A 20,634-nucleotide genomic window follows, 5' to 3' on the forward strand; every position below is an offset into this window, starting at 1 on the left:
ATTAATTATTCTATTCCTAACATTCGTATAGCGCTTTTCTCCTTTTGGACTCAAAGTGCTCGAGAACTGCAGCCACTAAGGGCGCACTTAAGGGGCCACCCTGCAGTGTTAGGGAGTCTTGCCCAAGGACCTCTTACTGAATAGGTACAGACCCCAGGATTGCTTGTGTTTAATTGTAGGCAAACATATCATTTGCGGTTTGCAGTGCGATTTTTCTCATTGCGTGAAATCACCTGTGCTTCTCCCAATTGTGACCCCTGTCTGGGTGTTGGATCTGCCAAACAATTTGCCCTTGGCTCGCCAGGTGAATGACCCTCTGTTGTTTAATTAAATTATTTTGTTATTCCTTGCTGCCTCCTCTTCTACACGGATGAAACCTGACTACGGTACTCGTCTAGGGGGACTAGTGTTGTGTGGCTGAATAGTGATCTATGCAGGTGATAAAAGCATTAGGTAAATTCATGCAAATATAATATATGCTATTAATTTTCCATACCCCCAACTCTAGTATTTGTCACTGTGTGTCCTCCCAGGCCCCTTCATCAACATTGTGTTAAAGTTACCCTTCCAGACTAAAAATCTACTCAGCAGCACTGGAAAGGCCTGGTGCTTCTTTAAGAGTTTTACAGCATCAGAACTTTGTTTTTCTTACCCAAGCCTCATTTTTAGCTGCACAGAAGAAAACTGCCCGGGCATTTTTCCCCTGATGATGTGCAAAGCATGATGGGATTTCTGATGTTGTTGTTCTCAATCTGCTGTTTTGGAGCAATTTTTTTTTTAATTTTTAATTTGAGATTTAAAGCCTAGCGTGCACAGCTGGGAGGGGTGATCAGGAGACAGGACAGTTGGAACTGTGTCACCTGCTCCCTGTCCCCTCTTTTCAACCAAAAAGATGGCTGCCCCCATGTAAAAGATGGCAGCCCCCATGAAATCACAAACATTTGCCTGTTCTTTTAAAACACGGTGGGTAAGAGACTATTTTGTCTATTTTAATTAACATAACTAATGTAACTTAATGACAGTATGTTTGTTCAGGCTGAAGTTCCCCTTTAAGGGGCCCCTCTCACAGGGTTTGGCTCCAGTTTTGTTTTCCTCTTATATATGTAAATTTACATCATATTTGCATCAACTCTGATTTATTAGCATCTCAATGACCATGCTGTGCAGAACTGATTAGAGTAAATCCAGATCTGCAGTCGATCTGGTGGTCATTCCTGGTGGATTTGCCAAATGTTTAGCCCATTAGCTCCCTAATTGGATAAGCATAGAGTTGAGTAGTCGCAGGGGAAGTTTTCCCATCTATCTGAAAGTAATGCTGGGAATACAGGATGCGTTTTTTTGGCAGATAGGTGGTTCGATAGATCATTTCAGACATGTCCGATGATCTTACTTTCGGTCGTTTAACCGCTAGATTTCTGAAAGAAGTGAATGGAAATTGATAAGAAAAAATAAGAGAGTTGAGCGAGTAATCGAGTGGAAAAATGAATCAAATTGATTTAGTGGAAAATCGATCGAAAAAAAAATGCATCGTGTATTCCCAGCATCACACCTAGAAAGTAAAAAACAACTCTTACCCCCCCCCCCCCCCCCCCCAAATAATCGTGATCCCGGAAAATTGCCCTAAGTGTGAATGGCGTTAATTGTCAAACGCCGGAGCAAAACGCTAGCCGCTAGCAAAAGGGCTAGCGTTTTGTAAGTGTGAATGGGGCTCAGAGGCAGAGGATCAGCAGGACAGCCAGGCAATGGGCCTTGTTCATAAGGATATACATATGTCAGGCAAATTCAGATTTTCAGGGAACAGAAAGCTTCCCCACACTATTAAACATGGGTCTATCCTTCGTCTAGTTTGATCGATTTGATCGAATCAGGTCATGATTTATTGACCACAACAGATCCAATCAATCAACTTATTGATTGAAAGAATGGCCAGGAACAGCAGTAAGTAGTAGTTTATTGTAGAGGATCCCTCTCATTGTATGACGCCAGGTGGGACGGTGTTAGCAGTGGTATCAGTACAGATGGCCCGAACAGTTCGTCGGCGAGCAGTATTTTGCGAACATCGGCTGTTCGCGTTCGTAGTGGAACATTTGACGTGTTAGATTTGCCCCCTATACATCATTCAGCTAAACTTTGAACCTTACCTCACAGTCAGCAGACACATGGCAGCCAATCAGCTAGCACCCCTTCCTGGACCCCCACCTACCTATCAAAAAGCAGTTGCGGTGGCCATATTGGATTCATTCTCTGCTGGCTGCTGACTGTTAGTGAGAGCAGGGCCAGACTTGCTGCAGATAGGTAGGGAAAGCATTAGCTAGGCCTGTGTTCCTTACTTGCTGTGGAAGCACCCCAAATAGCCCTTTTGAAGGCTATCACATCGGTCTTCTTTGTATTTTTGTGTGTGACGCTCCACAGCCCACTGACACCGAGAGCTGTGTGCACACTACTGCTGTTGCCACATTAAGTTGCAGGCACAGAACCACTCCAATGCATTATTATTTCACTGTATTCTGATAGTACTATTGCATTTCTCTGTGTGAGACACTCCACAGCCCACTGACACCCAGAGCTGTGCATAATGTGATTTCTGCCCTTTAGGGATTAAAACCCGACTTTGAGTCCACTCTGTAATTTTTGGTGAGACTTTTGGCATGGATCCCCCTCCGGCATGCCACAGTCCAGGTGTTAGACCCCTTGAAACAACTTTTCCATCACTTTTGTGGCCAGATACAGTCTTTGTAGGTTTTAAAATTCGCCCGCCCATTGAAGTCTATGGCGGTTAGCCAGATTCGCCTGTTCGCGAACATTTTCGGAAGTTCGTAATCGCCATTTGTGAACGGAAGATTCTACGTTCATGACATCTCTAGGTATAAGTTTAACTAGTAATTTCTACTGAAATCTAATAAAAAATCAAGTTGGGAATAGTAGTGCCTTGATCAATACTATCCTAATGCTACATACACACTTGAGATAAAAGTCTTTGGAAAAGGCAAGATCACAGACCAATTTTACCCCCTTCCATGTAGTATGAGAGCCATGCCTACACAGTCTATTCTATGGAGCTGAACTCCCCATCAGATAGAAATCTTTGCAAGATGCTGCACACACAGATGCTGTAGACATTCAAAAGATCAGTATCTGCAAAAGATCTGTTCCTGCAATAAATCCATTCCTGCAAATTGCATTCATAGTCTATGAGATCTACATACCTTGTTTAACAGACTTCATCTGCATATCTGGCAATCATCTGCAGATCTGAAAATCCATCCTGGTGGATCTGATCTGCAGATGATCTGCAGATGATTGCCTGTTAAACAAGGTGTGTATGATGATCTGCAGATCTCATAGACTATGAATGCATTTTGCAGGAATGGATCTATTGCAGGAAGAGATCTTTTGCAGATAATGATCTTTTGAATGTGTACGGGCATCTTTGTGTGCAGCATCTTGCAAAGATTTTATCTGATGGGGAGTTCAGCTCCATAGAATAGACTGTGTAGGTATGGCTCTCATACTACATGGAAGGGGGTAAAATTGGTCTGTGATCTTGCCTTTTCCAAAGACTTTTATCTCAAGTGTGTATGCAGCATAAGAATTTCCAACTGATCACTGAACAGATTGGGTCGTTATTGACCCGTGTGTGACCTACGTCAGAGAAATGGTATAGATTTTAGGCAGATGGGTAGAAGGTGATTTAATCTGCATGTAAAGCCACTTGTTTGGCAGCTGGCTTGTCATCTGCTTCCAATATGCGCTTTATGAGTCACTGATGTAGAATGAGTCTATCAGGCCCTCTGACTGCGCTGGCCGCAAGGTGGGGATTAGACCACCGAAGCCAGAAAATCAGCACCACTGCCGGACAACGGGCAGCTGGGCAACTGGCATTAATGACTGGTGATAGTAGCTCCTGTACCCAGCCCATAGTCGTTATATTCACAGACATATGTGGCCAGGCTGAGAGCCAATGAGATACTCTTATTACTGTTTTCAGTATTCCCTGACGCCAAACACTATTGCAGCTCCTGCAGCGAGAAGGGAGAGGATGCCTCCTGCTTATTTCTCCTCCAGGGTTGGCACTTTCATAAAGGCAAACCGTGCAATTGCCCAGGGTCCCAGATCCACTGAAGGGCCCCCCATGTCTCCGCCAGTCAACTGAATAGTATTTGCAGAGAAGCAAACTTGGCTGTCCTGTCTTATTCCTTGTGGACGCCTCTTCTCCTGCGTGTTACGTGCGTACGTTTTGGGTTATGGCCAGGGTGACGGCGGAAAGACAGGCTGAAGGAGGGAACTCTGCTGCCTCCAGTTTGTACAGTATAAGCTGTTACTCTGTGTCTGTACTGATAGTAAACTAGCTGCAGTGTGTGCTGATCCCTGCTGCCTGCAGTATGTAAAGTATAAGCTGTTACTCTGTGCCTGTACTGATAGTAAACTAGCTGCAGCATGTGCTGATCTCTGCTACCTCCAGTATGTACTGTATAAGCTGTTACTCAGTGCCTGTACTGATAGTAAACTAGCTGCAGCGTGTGCTGATCTCTGCTACCTCCAGTATGTACAGTATAAGCTGTTACTCTGTGTCTGTACTGATAGTAAACTAGCTGCAGTGTGTGCTGATCTCTGCTGCCTCCAGTATGTACAGTATAAGCTGTTACTCTGTGCCTGTTCTGATAGTAAACTAGCTGCAGTGTGTGCTGATCTCTGCTGCCCCCAGTATGTACTGTATAAGCTGTTACTCTGTGCCTGTACTGATAGTAAACTAGCTGCAGCATGTGCTGATCTCTGCTACCTCCAGTATGTACAGTAAGAGCTGTTACTCTGTACCTGTACTGATAGTAAATTAGCTGCAGTGTGTGCTGATCTTTGCTGCCTCCATTATGTTCATACAAGCTGTTACTCAGTGCATGTACTGATAGCAAACTAGCTTCAGTGTGTGCTGATCTCTGCTGCCTCCATTATGTTCAATACAAGCTGTTACTCAGCGCCTGTACTGATAGTAAACTAGCAGCAGTGTTTGCTGATCTCTGCTACCTCCAGTATGTATAGTATGAGCTGTTACTCTGTGCCTGTACTGATAGTAAACTAGTTGCAGTGTGTTCTGATCAGTGTGCTGATCTCTGTTATCTCCAGTATTTCCAGTATAAAAATGTATAGCGTATACACACACAGATATTTTTGCTGGCAGGTCCGGAGATTCCTTTCCTTAGGCAACAGTTTATGCCCCGTGCAGTACAGAGGCGTTGCCAGGTTACAGCTTTGCGGTGTGCTCTGTTGCCATGGAGAAAAGATGACGGTGGGCAGCGAGGTGGACAATAAATGTGCCTCTGGCAGGTGGGATATGGAGGGGAAGAATGCCCCTGGTCAAGTCTTCTGGTGACGCATTGGGACGGTGTGTGGGGTTCCGCACCCTTAGCTATACCAGCCTGCATGGTCCATGGTATGGGGGGCAATCAAGCCTCTCCCGCAGAGCCCTTGTCCAATCCAATCCATGGATAAGGAGCTCTTCCCCACCTCCAAGGGGGGGGGGGGGGGCGCATTTCCAGAAGCAGTTAAAAGTAAACAAATATGAAACTATGAATAAAGTCCTTTAATGTTCTGGAAACATGAACTTGGTGGCCAGTTATCAATTAAAATACTTACCTTTAATTAATGATCCCATGCCAATATCCTCAGAAATGATCCCACGCCAATATCCTCAGAAATGATCACACGCCAATATCCCCTACGAGCTTAATTGAATATCTCCGTGCACCCGCCGCCACACCCGCCAAAATTTCGAGAACTCACTAATCCAATTTTGCGTACATCCGTGACTGGCATTCTTAATTTCAACTGATTACGAACGTCCAATTAAGAGTTCATAACCGCCAATTACAAACTCTTTAATTATGAGTCCTTATGAGCACCACTATTTAACAACTTGTAGGAGAAGAAGCCCTTGTTACTTGTTTTCCACATTCTGCACCAGCTGACTGTTGTTAACTCCCCCAATCAGATAGTCCCCGTCAGGATCACTGTGTAAGGGCTGTTGGTCCATATGCAGAAAAACAGTTAATAAAAGCGAGAGGGGGCTCTGAGGGTTAGGCACCACCAGGGGGCTCTGAGGGTTAGGCACCACCAGGGGGCTCTGAGGGTTAGGCACCACCAGGGGGCTCTGAGGGTTAGGCACCACCAGGGGGCTCTGAGGGTTAGGCACCACCAGGGGGCTCTGAGGGTTAGGCACCACCAGGGGCTCTGAGGGTTAGGCACCACCAGGGGGAGGGTTCTGTGTGAGAGTAGGTAGAGGTTAGGTTATAGTGAAATATTGGCAAATATTGCTGATATTTTACTATGTGAAATAGGTTGTAGAATATCGATAAAACTACTGATATTCTGCTACTGCAATTAAATTGTTTGCGCCTAAATTAGAGTTCAACTTTTTTAAATGTGGGCTGCAGTGAGGTTTGCTGCGAATCCCAGCTATGCGTAGAGCTCATTTCCCTGCGGAGTCTCGCTTTAAGTGTGTTTGTGCAGAACTTCTCATGCTGCAGTAACTGGAAACATGAACTTGGCGGCACAACACACGCCGGACACCTGGTCTGGGCTAGTTTAGGACGGGTAATAAAACGGATCATTTTATTTGGAAAGAAAAATCTCAGTCCAGAGTTCAGAGACTGGTTAACGAAGTAACGAAGTGAAGGGAGACTCTGCGCAGACAGGGGTCGTCCAGCGCCGGTGGGGTGAGAGGAAGTGGGAATCGGGCAGTATAATCCAGTTTCTGCAGCGCGGAACGGAATTGCTTAAGCCCGGCTTTGGCAGCGAGCGCTCTGGCTCCAAGAGACACTTTTTTAAAAAGGACCTCTGTTGCCAAAAACCTACAAATTTTAAATACATGTAAACGCATACAAATTCAGTACATTTCTTCCAGAGTAAAATGAGCCATAAATTACTTTTCTCATATGTTGCTGTCACTTACGGTCAGTAGTAGAAATCTAACATTACCAACAGATTTTGGACTAGCCCATCTTCTCATAGGTTTTCTTTATTATTAAAAGCATTTAGTGAATGGCAGTTGCTACGTCCAACTGGCAAAAAGTGTGCAGGGAGGCTGGCCAGCATCATTGTATAAATCTTTTCAGGGAATGTCTTTATAAAGAATAAAGGCCTTGCTGAGAATCCCCTATAGACAGACCCGGATTTACATCACAAGAGCCTATAGGCACAGACGTCCTAGCAACCTAGACTTTGCCCTCCACGAGCCTACAAACCCCCGCGGAACCGCACTGCAAGTGTGCTGCCTGGCCCAACTGTCACTTCTCCATTACTTCCCTTGCCCTTCACAGGTAGCTACAGGTGCCGCTTAATACTGAAGATAGCACTGGCTACATAATACTAAGTAGCTAGAGGTGCCCGCGACTGAAGGGAGGCCTGGTCAGTGGAATGCTGAGACCTAGGTGAGTAACCTCTCATTTACACTTCACTTGGGACTCTGCATAGTTAAGGCAGGAGGGAGGAGCTTGGGGAGGGGAGTGAGTCGCCTTTCTATCATCAGGCGCCTGTAGGCACGTGCCTACAGTGCCTTATGGTAAATCCGGCCCTGCCTATGGGGAGATGGACTAGCCCAAAATCTGTCGCTTCTGTCAGATTTCTAATACTTACTGTAAGTGACAGCAACATAGGTGAAACATAATTTATGGCTCATTTTACTCTGGAAGAAATGTACTTCTTATTTGTATGTGTTTTAAATTTTTAAGAATTTCGCGACAGTTCCTCTTTAAATCTTGGGAACCCTTTTCATATTAGCCGGCTTTAGGAATACGAGGTTTTCAAGCTAGTTTAGACCCCAAAGTCCCAACATATCCTGATGACCAATGACGGGGGATCCGCAGGTCCATATCATCATTGTTTGCAGTTCATTTTGCATAATTAACCCTTTAGCAGCCAATTTTCCAATGTATTTAGTGGCTTGCAAATGCTCAAGGCCAAATGTATTTTTGTACATTATTTTATTTCTTTATTTGTTACATGTTCTTGCTTCTAATTAGTACTGCTGTAATATGTATTTATGGCCACTTGTCACTAGGGGGCAGCGTGAGACATTTACAGAGGACTTCTGCTTTCAGTTTCTATATTTTCTGCTAGTAGAGGGAGAGATTAAAGCATGCCAAGAATTTACAGCTCAAGAAGTTCTGCAGGCTGAGCTCAAAAAGCAGCACATATCTCACATGAGCTGTTAATGGGTTGATTAACTGTTGTAGAAATAAAAGTAGTCTAACTGGATAGCTTCATTGTGGGGCTAGGAATCCTAACCACGGTTGTAATTTAATGAGTGATGATATCTACTGGTTTGCTGATTGTAACACACAATCTAGCTGAAATATAAACTTAGCAAGCTTAATAGCATTACAGGAGTGTTCACTGAGCCTCATAAGCCACGCAAACACACCCCTGGCCCGATGAAGGGAAGCAGACAATTTGGACGCCAGCCGCAAGTGAACAAAATGGCCGCTGCCACCATTGACACTAATATAAAGTAGCTGCAAGCGAGTGCCGAAGTGGAAATTTGGGCGCCGGATAACATATATATGGTATCATTTATATAAAAGACATACAATAAAAATATTAGCTTTACCATATCTGACTCCTTCCATTTTAACCAGAGCCGGGCCGAGGCAGAGGCGAGAGAGGCTCCAGCCTCAGTGTAGGAGGGGGCGCACAACTCACTCTGCTATCATTTCCTTACTGTGTTTGAAGCAGAGAGAAATAAGAAAAGGGGATACATAGCAGTGACTGCAAGCCAGATAACTAGAGATTAAGGTGTTGAGGGGCTTGGGGGCCCTGAGGAGCCTCTTAGTCTAATAGCAATCAGTGTGTGACGGCTGGGGTGGGAGGGATGGAGGGGCGCACTTTGGTGTCTCAGCCTTGGGTGCTGGAGGACCTTGTCCCAGCTCTGATTTTAACTGTATAAACTTTTTTTTTATATGCTTGAAATTTCATGTATCAAATTAGCCATACCCCCAAGATTACCCCTCAATGCCGGTTTCTCAATGGGCACTTATGGTGGAAAAATTGTGTTTTTCATGATAACGGGGGTCTGAAGACAATTAAGGGTAGACGTGGGGGGTTGTGGTTAAGGCTAGGGGTGGTGAGATGTGTGTGTGTGTGTGTGTGTGTGTGTGGGGGGGGGGGGGTGGTTAAGGCTAGGGGTGGTGAGATGTGTGTGTGTGTGTGTGTGGAGGGGGGGTGCTTAAGGCTAGGGGTGGTGAGATGTGTGTGTGTGTGTGTGTGGGGGGGGGGGGGTGGTTAAGGCTAGGGGTGGTGAGATGTGTGTGTGTGTGTGTGGGGGGGGGGGGGTTAAGGCTAGGCTTGTGGTGGGTGGATAAGGTTAGGTGTAGAGGAGGTTGGTTAAAGAAAACATCCGAGGATTTTAAAAAATCTACTTAAATGAGGCTTCCTTCAGCCCCCGGCAGCCGTCCTGTGCCCTGGCCACACCTCTGCTTCCAGCTAGTGTACTGTGGTCCCCTCTGGTGCAGATGCCGACCTTGCTATGTCTAGTACTACTGCGCCTGTGCAGAACGCTCCAGACCACGTGAGCGCAGGCACCAGCAGCTCTTGCGCAGGTGGAGTGGATGGTCAGCATCTCCAACGGAGGGGATCCCGGAACACCGGAGCTGCGGTGAGGGACATATCGGCCGCCAGAGGCTGGAAAAATCCCCAGGTAAGTAGATCTCTCTAAATTTGTATATTTCTTATTTCCCAATGTTAATATGAAGAAAAATGCACCAGGATAGAAAGGACCAGTGTGGCTTGAATTATAAATCAACATATTTTTCTCATAGAAACTTTATGGTATGCGTGACTAAGGGTGTGACAGGGGCGTGATCAGGGGTGTGGCAGGGGCGTGGCTTATGTGTCCCTCTTTCTCATCTCAAAATGTTGGGAGGTATGGTAAAATATCTGTATTTTTTACCAATATTTTGCTATCATCATTTGCACTGTAATAGTAGGATGTTGGTAATTTTACCGATATTCTACTATCAGGTTTTCGGGCACCCAAATTTCCCTGGCGCCATTTTTGCATGTACGCTGTGATTGGTGGAAAAACTGGGCACCGCCTGATATTCCAAAATAGAAAAACGTCAGAGTACGGCTGTGTAAAGTTAGTTCTTACCATTAGCTCATTGTTCTGCTCTGTTTGCTTTGTGCTTTTTTTTTTTGTCCTTTTTCTGTAAACATTTACCCACTTGTTGCCCTTTTTCTGTAAATATTTATGCACTGTATTTTTTATCTTATGTATTTGCTTATGTTTGCTTTGTGTTTTTTTTTTTGTCCTTTTTCCGTAAACATTTACACAATGTTGTTCTATAAATTTAGAAGCCGATACTTCTAATCATTGACCTCGATCTTTAAATGCTCTAAAGAATCTGTAATAACCTGTCTCCATGCTAGCTTATTTAACACATATTTACCCTAAGGCTAGTGACACACCAGGACGTTGCGTTTAGGGGACGGCATAGGGCACATAACGTGCCCCTAACGCAACGCCTGGTGCTCTCTGGTGTGGACGTCGGAGTGAGCCGCGTTGTGCAGCTCACTCTGGCGTCCGTGATGCCGTGATGCATACTCTTGGACGCATGCGGCATCACGTGGTCCCGCCGGCCAATCGCCGCACAGAGCGGCTGCTCCAGGAAGTAAACACTGCACGTCACTGAGTGCAGTGAATATTAATTAGCCATGTGCCCGGCCGCTCTCCCCTCCTCCCCAACATGACTGAGCATGTGCAAACAGTCTAACGCGGCTTAGCCGCGGAGAATGCACAGCATGCAGCACTTTGCTGCGTTACAATGTAACGCAACGTGGGCAGTGTGAACAGCCCACTTGTGTTACATTGCTGTGCGTTGGGGGAGCGTTACAGGCTGCACTAAAGTGCGCCTGTAACGTCCCTGTGTGCAAGAAGCCTAAAGGCAGATGTATTAGAAACACTATACTGTTGTCATGGTTGCAAAGAAGTATTCCAAACACTGTACTGTTGTCATGGTTGAAAAGGGAACGTCTTCTGTGGTTTGCAGAAATTTTAGGAAATCATGGGTGGCTGAATATGAAAATGGACATTTTTGTTAACAGAAAGTTAAAGAATAGCTTGTAGGGCACGCTTTGTGGATTTCATTAAGAAGAGTGGAGCTGTTCTTAAACCAAGAGCTGGCTGGAGTTCTGTTTGCAGGAGGGGGCCTTGAGCCTCGCGCGAGCGGCTGCTTCCTGATTAATTAGCCTGCAGCCGCTGCCACTTTGCCGACGCGCGGTATGAGTGCACGGTCGGCAAGTGGTTAACTGTGGCTACTTTGAAGCCAATCCTGATGTCATTTCCTCCCTTACTCTCCTCTGCATTGCCCGCCCTTCACTATACAAAGCACATTGTCTCAGCATGATAAATATTGACCAATCAGAGAGGAACAGAGGTGTGAGAGGGGAAAACAGGAGGGAAAGGGAATTCAGCCAATCAGGCTGCATAAGTTAAGTGTGAGGGGGAAGTAGATGAGCAAAAAATGACAACCCAGCATGCCCTGCAACTTCCTTTTTGTGTACCAAATTTTGTGTGTATCAAATAAGAGACAGGGAAACTGGGGAATGATCATTCATTAACAAGAAAAGTAATAGTGATTTTAACGTTTGGATTGCCTGGTTAGCATCCTTATTACTTGTTTACCAGATATAAATAAATAATTATTTTTTTATTTTATGCCCGACAGTTACACTTTAAAAAATGACATACTTCCCATAGTAGTGAGAAGCCAAGATGTCCAGCAGCTTCCCAGGCCTTCCTCAACCCCACGGCCGCTGCCCAGGACACCTTCTTCTTCGTGTTCAGGCACGTGGCCAGTACGGCCTGCACCTGAGCAGGAGGAAAAAAACATACAGGGCTCGTGCATGCGCAGTACGGATGCGGCCGTCTTCGGACGCACTCAGGGACACGTGTACGGCAAACTGTAATATCGCTCACTTCAGCCATAGTGATACATGGACATTACCTTGCACATCAGTTGTCCTTTCAGTTATAACTGACAGCAACTGATATATAACTGACATCAAATGGCCTATTTCAGTTCTGACAAAATCCTGTCAGAACTGGAAGGAATCATTGTTACGGTGCCCATACACGGTACAGTTTTTTTCTATCAGATAATTTTGTTCAATTATTCCCTTAGATCAAATATAAAGATTTTTCCATCATGTCCGATCGGATTTTTATTGAAAAAATAGGATAATTATTAGTTTTTATTGATCAAAAAACAAGATTCTTTTTGACTTTCATTCGATACGATCGTTTTAGTTGAATAAACGTGAAAATTGAACGTTTTTATTGTACCATGTATGGGCACCATTAGAAGAAATGACTGAGCTTCAGTAAGGAACTGAGGGCGAGGTAAGTATGTAATATTCATTTGCAGGTAAATCATTTGTTAATTTTAAATAATTTTACTGGGTTTAGGTTCACTTTAAAGGAACCTCTGTCACGAAAATCTTGAAATTTAAAATACATGTAAACTTATACAGTTAAAGTGGACCCAAACCAAACATTTTTTTAATTAAAAATATTTAGTTGCACCACTCTAAAGGTTCGTATACACGTCCGATAAAGATCGTTCGTTACGAACGATTCGTGACGTTTACACGATATTCAAATTAGACTGAAAAGATCGTTCGTAATGAACGATTGTGTACACACGTGAACGATATAAGTATAAAGTACTGAACGACGAACGATAAAAAAATGCGTGCGCAAACGGAAGTGACGTTATGACAGGCAATAAGAACATGCGTTATCGGACGATCTTTGTACACACTGCAACGATTGAACGATTATCTTTCGAAAAAATCCGCCGGGTTGGATCGGTCCGATTGAACGATAACGATCGTTATCGTTCACAAAAACGATCGTTCACACTTTTTGAACGCACGATTATCGTTCCGATTGTCGTTATCGTTCGTTTTTGAACGATCGTTATCGTACGTGTGTACTCAGCTTTACACATACAAAGATAAATAAACACTCCTTCAAACCTATGATCATTTCAGTGCATGCTTTTCACCCTTCTCTTTTCATAGCTAGGGTTATACTGGGGGCAGCCATTAGCAATTCCTCCATTGCCGGACACCATCTACTCCACCAGTTTGCCGGAAAAATCCCGGCAATTTGAAAGGAAGGGAGAGGTTCCTCCAATAAATGTAAAATATTTCATATTTGTCATCATGCAGCTGAAAAAAGGCTGCTATTTATTATTATAATTTAGAAAATAGATTTTATTTCTGAATTCTTGTATTTTTAGTTTGGGTCCACTTTAAGAAGTACGTTTCTTCCAGAGTAAAATGAGCCATAAATTACACTTTTCTCCTATGTTGTGTCACTTACAGTAGGTAGTAGAAATCTGACATTACCGACAGGTTTTGGACTAGCCCATCTCCTCATGGGGGATTTACAGGGAATTCTTTATTTTCAAAATACACTGAGCGAATAGCAGTTGCTTTGTCCAACTGCTCCTGGTGAGCAAGGAGGCTGGCCAGCATCTTCGTATACATTTTTTTCAGGAAGTGTCTTTGTAAAGAATAAGGGCCGTGCTGAGAATCCCCCATGAAGAGATGGACTAGCCCAAAACATGTCGGTTCTGTTAGATTTCCACTACCTACTGTAAGTGACAGCAACATAGGAGAAAAGTAATGTATGGCTCATTTTACTCTGGAAGAAATGACTTCTTATTTGTATTTTAAGATTTTCGCGACAGTTCCTCTTTAAGCTCTGTACACGCGCTTGACCAGGGATGTTGGAAATAAACAATGTGTAGGCCGAGAATCGTCCCAGCGCGGTCCAGCTGATGTACAGAGCTTTAGTAATTACATTCGGTGTGGCGGCAGCCAGTGATTTCCGCCGTACGGCCAGCAGGCGGTCTGGCCAGCGTTTTGTTTCCCTTCAGATGTCTGGATGCGCTTTCAGCGTCTGGAGAGCAGATTCCTCGCTGGCCGCCTCCAGGAAGGTGTCTGCAGATCGCTGAATCACGCCGGTGCCCAGATAACCCCCCCCATCCAGTCCTCACAGTCCTGCTGGGTGCCAGAGACACCGATACTGTATCAGGAGCCAGTAATAGGATTCTGCCTGGTGAGAAACAGATTTATAATCGCTGAACTGGCCTGAATATCAGCCGAGCTCCAGAAATGTCCCTGAATTCGAAGGGAAAGTCAATTTTTGGGAAGCATAATCCTGCTGTTCCTTTCTCCCCTCATCTGTTCCTCTGTAAGGTCTGATCTATAGACCCCCAAATAGATGTATTTATCTACCAAATGATGTATTTATTTGGGGCTAAACTTAAAGGACAACTGAAGTGAGATGTATATGGAGGCTGTCATATATATATATATATATATATAGATATATATATATATATATATTTCCTTTTAAACCATATCAGTTGCCTGGCAGTCCTGCTGATCTATTTGGCTGCAGTAGTGTCTGAATCACATCAGAAACAAGCATGCAGCTAATCTTGTGAGATCTGACAATAAGGTCAGGAACACCTGATCTGCTACATGCTTGTTCAGGGTCTAAAGCAGGGGTAGGGAACTTATGGCTCGGGAGCCAGATGTGGCTCTTTTGATGGCTACATCTGGCTCACATACAAATCAGTAGGTTTGATTCACCAAGCTACACTGCTCAAGCAGCACAAGTAAAATTTTCAGTAGGCTTGCTACTGCTGTAACATGCACTACTAACTTACTCGCACTCCCCCCAAATCTAATGGCTTCTCCAGTTGTCCCACTCTGGGCCCTGTCAGGTCCAGTGACTTTGTAGGATGAGATCCCCACACTTTGATAGGCCCAATAGGCTGCCTGTCACTTGATTAGCAGCTTATTGGGCCAAAGTGCCGGGATCTCGTCCTACAAAGTGAATCAACACCCAAGTCAGCTAGCTAATTGTACAAGCTGTTAGTCGGTATTTCCCCTGTCTGGCTCTCAGGGAAATTGCTGATTTTGCAGAAACCCAAGAGAAGCTGAAGAGTCTGACTCTTCTGTTGCCCAGTGGATCAACTGTATACACATCACCATGGCAACAGGGACGTAAACCCTCTGCTGCGCATGCGCACTATCCCAGTTTGAAGCATATTGTATGGCTCTCATGGAATTACATTTTAAAATATGTGGCGTTTATGGCTCTCTCAGCCAAACAGGTTCCTGACCCCTGGTCAAAACGTATTAGAGGCAGAGGATCAGCAAGATAGCAAGGCAACAGGTGTTGCTTAAAAGGAAATAAATATGGCAGCCTCCATATCCCAATTGCTACAGTTCTCCTTTAAAGTGTAACTGAGACGAGGGGGAAGTTTTATACATACCTTGGGCCTCCTCCAGCCCCTTCCGGGCAGATTGTTCCCTAGCCGTGGTCTAAATCCTCCTAGATGCTCTGGTACAGAGGCGTAGCTATGGGTGGGTAAGGGGGGACTTGTGTCCCTGGGCGCAGCACTGTGTGGGCACTCAGCACTGCCGCTGCACCCCCACGTGCATGGGAGATGGCTTGCTAGGTGCCCAAAGTGCCTCTGCTTTTCTTCCTCGTTTTGCAGAGGAGTGCAGAAGTGTTAGCAGCAGAGGAAGGGGAGCACATGTAGCTACATAAAAAGCACATGTGGCTATATAAAGGGGAGGACCTCTATCTATGGGGGGGAGGGGGAGGCACATGTGGCTATATAAAGGGGAGGACCTCTATCTATGGGGGGGAGGGGGAGGCACATGTGGCTATATAAAGGGGAGGACCTCTATCTATGGGGGGGAGGAGGCACATGTGGCTATCTAAACAGCATGTGTACTTCTGTCTCCACCCATGATAACGCCCACATTCTGATGCGTGTCCATGCCCATTTTGTCCGGGGGGGGGGGGGAGGGGGGACACTCAAAAACCTTGTCCCTGGGCGCTGAAAACCCTAGCTACTCCTCTGCTCTGGTAGCACCCTTATTTTCCACGGCCAGTCAGCGCAGGTGCAGTGCGGCCAAGCGGGCTCACCTGTCTCACTCCTGTGGCCAGGAGTGTGCAGCCGGAGGATTTTCCCAGCGGTGGGAGTAGGGCAGGAGAAGAGATTATTTTAAACTTTCATTCGATTTGATCGTTTTAGTTGAATAAACGGGAAAATGTAACGTTATTGTACCAAGTATGGGTACCTTTAGAGATATAAACACCTTTCACCTCCTTATCACTGTTAATAGCTCGTCCTCTACAACTTCAGGTCTTGAGAAATGTACAGGAACACCGGTTGAGTGGCTGCAGCCTCATCCATCATCCTCACCATTCCTCTGTACTCCGGCGATGACATGACATTGAGCCCCAGGTGACAATGACTCACCTCTAACACCTATAGCCGTTTTAACAGGAATTGGAATTCAAGCTTCCGATTCCTGTTAAAAATGATGATGTACGATGGCTGCAGCTGCCAGAAAATGATTCTGTGCAGCACATTGTACCTTGGATGATGGTTTTTATGTGCCCAAAAATGGGTTTCAGTTGCATTGGAAATTAACCACTTCAGAACCACAGTGCTAAAAGCGAAGCTGCAGGGCCGCACAACACAGCACACAAGTGATTCCCCCCCTTCCCCTTTTCTCCCCACCAACAGAGCTCTCTGTTGGTGGGGTCTGATCACCCCCCTAGTGTTTATATTTTATTAAATAAATATCTTTGTCCGCATTTTCTTATTATTTTGTACTGTTTCTTTTTTTTCAAACCTCTCCCTCCCCCTAGCCAGCCAATCCTGGCGATCAGCTGTCATAGGCCTCGATTCATCAAGACTTATCGAATTGGTTAACGACAGTTCGGTAAAATACCGAATTCGTTAAGTTGATTTCAGGATTCATCAAATTTGTCTACAGCTGTTAGCGAGCATTCGGTAATATTTCGGTAATCATTTGTTAGTGATGCGTTAAAACGGAAGAAAGTGCAATTCATGAAAATGAAAGTGGGCGTGGTTTAGCGTTACATTTAGGATTAGTTATCTCCTTCACTGCTCTGTCGTTATTTCTTGTCAGATGATTGCTGACAGAGAAGATGGAGCCATTTGAAGTGGTTATGTATCAGCTGAGAGTGATTCAAAGGCGCAGAAGGGCAAGAATAAGGTCTGCAACCATATCAGTTTGCAAGAGAATAGATTTATTTGCATTTCTCTTGAATCATCTTGTAAGAGAACACAGGCAGTGCCAGGGTAACTAATTTGCTAGCTGCACTACATTTTTTTTCAGAAAAGGCTCCTATCAAGCCGTAGCTGGCGAAATTGTGGGATTGTCCCAAGCCACTTCCAGAATCCTGGTCCAGGTGTTAAGCCTTATTCAGAATGTTGCTACGTAGTGTTGAAAGGACTGCCTTCTACCCACAATTCCATGGGAATATTATGTCCTTGTGTTAAATTACCGCTGTAAAATGGAAATAGCGACACGTTACCGAATTGTTATTGATATTTTATCGAATTCACGCCAAATGCGGAAAAACCTTGATGAATAAAACTAGAAATCGATAAACTTCGAATTCGGTAATTTAACAAACTGGAAAAAGTTATCTCAAAGACAATGATGAATCGAGGCCATAGGCTTCTGCCTATGAGAGTCAATCGCTCTCTTGTCCCCCAGGGGGACAGCCGTGTCACACGGCTGTCCCCAGTACAGCACTGCGGTCTTAGATTGCCATATGGCGGATTGCATGGCGGGATTGGCCAAAGCTTGTGTTATGGTTTAGGCCCCTTTCACGCATGTTGCGGCACTTTGTGTCGTGGTACGCTCCCCCGTCGCAGTGTCTATTAGTCACTATAGGACTGGCCACACTAGTCACTAGTGTGACGTGATGCGACGGATGACGCAGAGGCGACGCATTAGAGTCAATGGCACTGCAACAATCTTCTTAGATTGTTATGGTACTGGGGCGTTGCGCAGATTATTCAAATTTCAGTGGCGGACTTCCTGTCCAGCAGGAAGCACGTCACTGAGCGGGGGGTGGAGCTACACAAATCACCCTGTCAGTGCTGTCTGCCTCAGGGTGCATGAAATAGGTAATGGTGCCCTGCGATTGTCCTGCGGGGGTCTCTCCTGCACCAAGTGTAAAATTCATAGATTCCGACTGTTCTTCTTTAGGAGGGACAGTCCCTCTTTGGGAACCCGATCCCTTTGTCCCTCTTTCTTCCTCATTCGTCCCTCTTCCAGGACTAATGTACAGATCTGTGTAAATATATGCAAAAAATGCTCTCAATGTGTTTATCCCCAATCCCCATCCTTTAAATTGATATATTTCTTATTTTCAAATGTTAATATGAAGGAAAATGAACCAGGATAGAAAGGACTAGTGTGGTTTGAATTATAAAAATGTAACCACTTGAGGGCCGCAGTGTTAACACCCCCCCCCCCCCCACCCCTCCCAAAGACCAGGCCGTTTTTTAACAAATGGGCCACTACAGCTTTGAGGTCTCGCTGCAGGGCCATCCGACTCAGCACACAAGTGATTCCCCCCTCCCCCTTTCTCCCCACCAACAGAGCTCTCTGTTGGTGGGGTCTGATCGCCCCCCAGATGTTTGTTTGTTTGTTTTTACAAATATCTATTATTTTTTTTAATAATTGTTACTATTTATTTAATTTTTTTACTCCCCCCTCCCTCCCTTCCCCCGCCAGCCAATCAGCGTGATCGGCTGTCATAGGCTGCAGCCTATGACAGTGGATCACTTCCGCAGCTACAGAGGGGACAGCCGTGTCACAAGGCTGTCCCCAGTACAGCGCTGTCTTAGATCGCATCGATGTACAGGTTATTTAGACGGCGTCTAACAGTCTCCTAGCAGCGATCGCCACTGGAAGACTGAAGATGTAGCGGAGCTCCACCATCAGAGCAGGGATGTGTGCACATCGGCGCGCGCAATCCCCTGTGAACTCCGCCCCAAGGTCCTTACACGAATCAGAGTTAGGCGGTCCTGGGGCTGCCGCGGCATCCATGCCAATTGGCGTGGAGCGGTCGTGAAGTAGTTAAAAGACCCTTAACAGAGTTCCCCCCCCCCCCCCCAAAAAAAAAGTTTTACTTACCTGGGGCTTCCCCCAGCCCCCTGCAGACGTCCGGTGCCCGCGCTGTCACTCACAGTGGCTCGGTTTCGTTTTCAGCAGTGTGCGTCCTCAATCGCGTTTGCGTGCCTTTGGCTGTCTTGCGCCTGTGCAATACATGTAATATGTAATACTACGTAAATACGCGTACTGCGCAGGCGCAAGACGGCTACAGGGACTGGAGCACGTTCGAGGATGCGCATGGCCAGAGCCGCACAGGTGCACTGTTCGGCAACTGATCAGTCGCCGAAATCAAAACTGAGCCATGGCGTGGGACCGGGTGGCTGATGAGTGATGGTGCGGGCACAGGACGTCTGCAGGGGGCGAGGGGGAAGCCCCAAGTAAGTGAAACTTTATTTTTCTTATGGTGTGCATGATTAGGGGCGTGCTGGGGGCATGATTAGGGGCGTGCTGGGGGCATGATTAGGGGCGTGCTGGGGGCATGATTAGGGGCGTGGGTCTTCAAAAAGTTGGGCGATATAGTGAAATTAGCCTTAAAATGGCCACACATCATACCATTTTTTTTTTTTTATTCAATTCGAGCATCCCGATCCAATTTTTCGATTGATTGGAAGTGTACGATCAGAATCTTCGAGGTGCCACACACATACTGTATTTTCGAGTTTACCACAATTTCGGGATAAAAGATCGTAAACTCTAAAAAAAATTGTTGGTTAGAAAAATCAAGAGAAAAAAAAGAATAAATCAAGTTTTAGTATGTACTGAATAGATTTTACAGTGGGCAAACACTAACTAAAAAATCTATTAATCAATATTGTTGACAATAAGCATTTTTTTTCATCATGTTCTTTTTGCTACACTTCCTCTTTAAACTGAAACTTCATTATCTGGAGCGATCCCTCTGCGCTCTGAGATAAGCAGCGGAGTGTTGCAGCGCGGGGATGCTGATGTATCTCTTACAAGCAGCGGTGAACCGTACCATTAACAGGACACCTAAGCTGATAATTGTGGGGTCGGCCGAGATATAAGTGTATGTTTGGTTACTGTCAGAATTTCGCTCAGTCATCCCTCTCTCTTCCTCTGTTTAAACTTGTTCACCTCACTCCGTTTACAGCAGGTGGGGGGAGGTTCCTCGGCGGCAAACTCGGTCAGTCGCCAGATCTTGTCTTGTGCGGGGGTTGGGACAAGAGTTCGATGTCACCCTCATCCCTTCAGGGCCCATTCGCACTAGAACGTTTTGCCGCGATTTCAGCAAAACGCTCAAACGCTAGCGCTTTTTAAAAGCGCTAGTGTAATGAAACCCTATGGGCCTGTTCTTACTTGGGCGATTTGCTCTAATCGGCCAAAAACGACTAAAAAGCAAAACGCAAACGGGTCACCTGCAGCATTTTCAAGCGATTTACCGGCAATCGTGTTTCAGTGCTATAGAAGTGCAAAAACGCGATCACGGCAAAATTGCCGCAGTGTTCAGTGATTTTTCCACGTGAAATCGCGGAAAAATCACTCCGGCAAAAATCCCTGGTGTTTTGCGTTTCTAAGTGTGAATGGGGCCTTAGGCCCCGTTTCCACTATCACGAATCCGCATGCGTCTTGCGTATGCGGATTCGC

At 45.4% G+C, this 20,634-nt stretch overlaps 1 protein-coding gene across 2 annotated transcripts in view; it reads left to right on the plus strand.

Moving 5' to 3' along the window:
• IGFBP2 (insulin like growth factor binding protein 2) overlaps nt 1-20,634 on the plus strand; it is a 91,828-nt gene that overhangs the window by 6,745 nt on the left and 64,449 nt on the right. The window lies entirely within an intron of this gene.

The sequence above is a fragment of the Hyperolius riggenbachi genome, chromosome 7, assembly GCF_040937935.1.
Source record: "Hyperolius riggenbachi isolate aHypRig1 chromosome 7, aHypRig1.pri, whole genome shotgun sequence".
NCBI lineage: Eukaryota > Metazoa > Chordata > Amphibia > Anura > Hyperoliidae > Hyperolius > Hyperolius riggenbachi.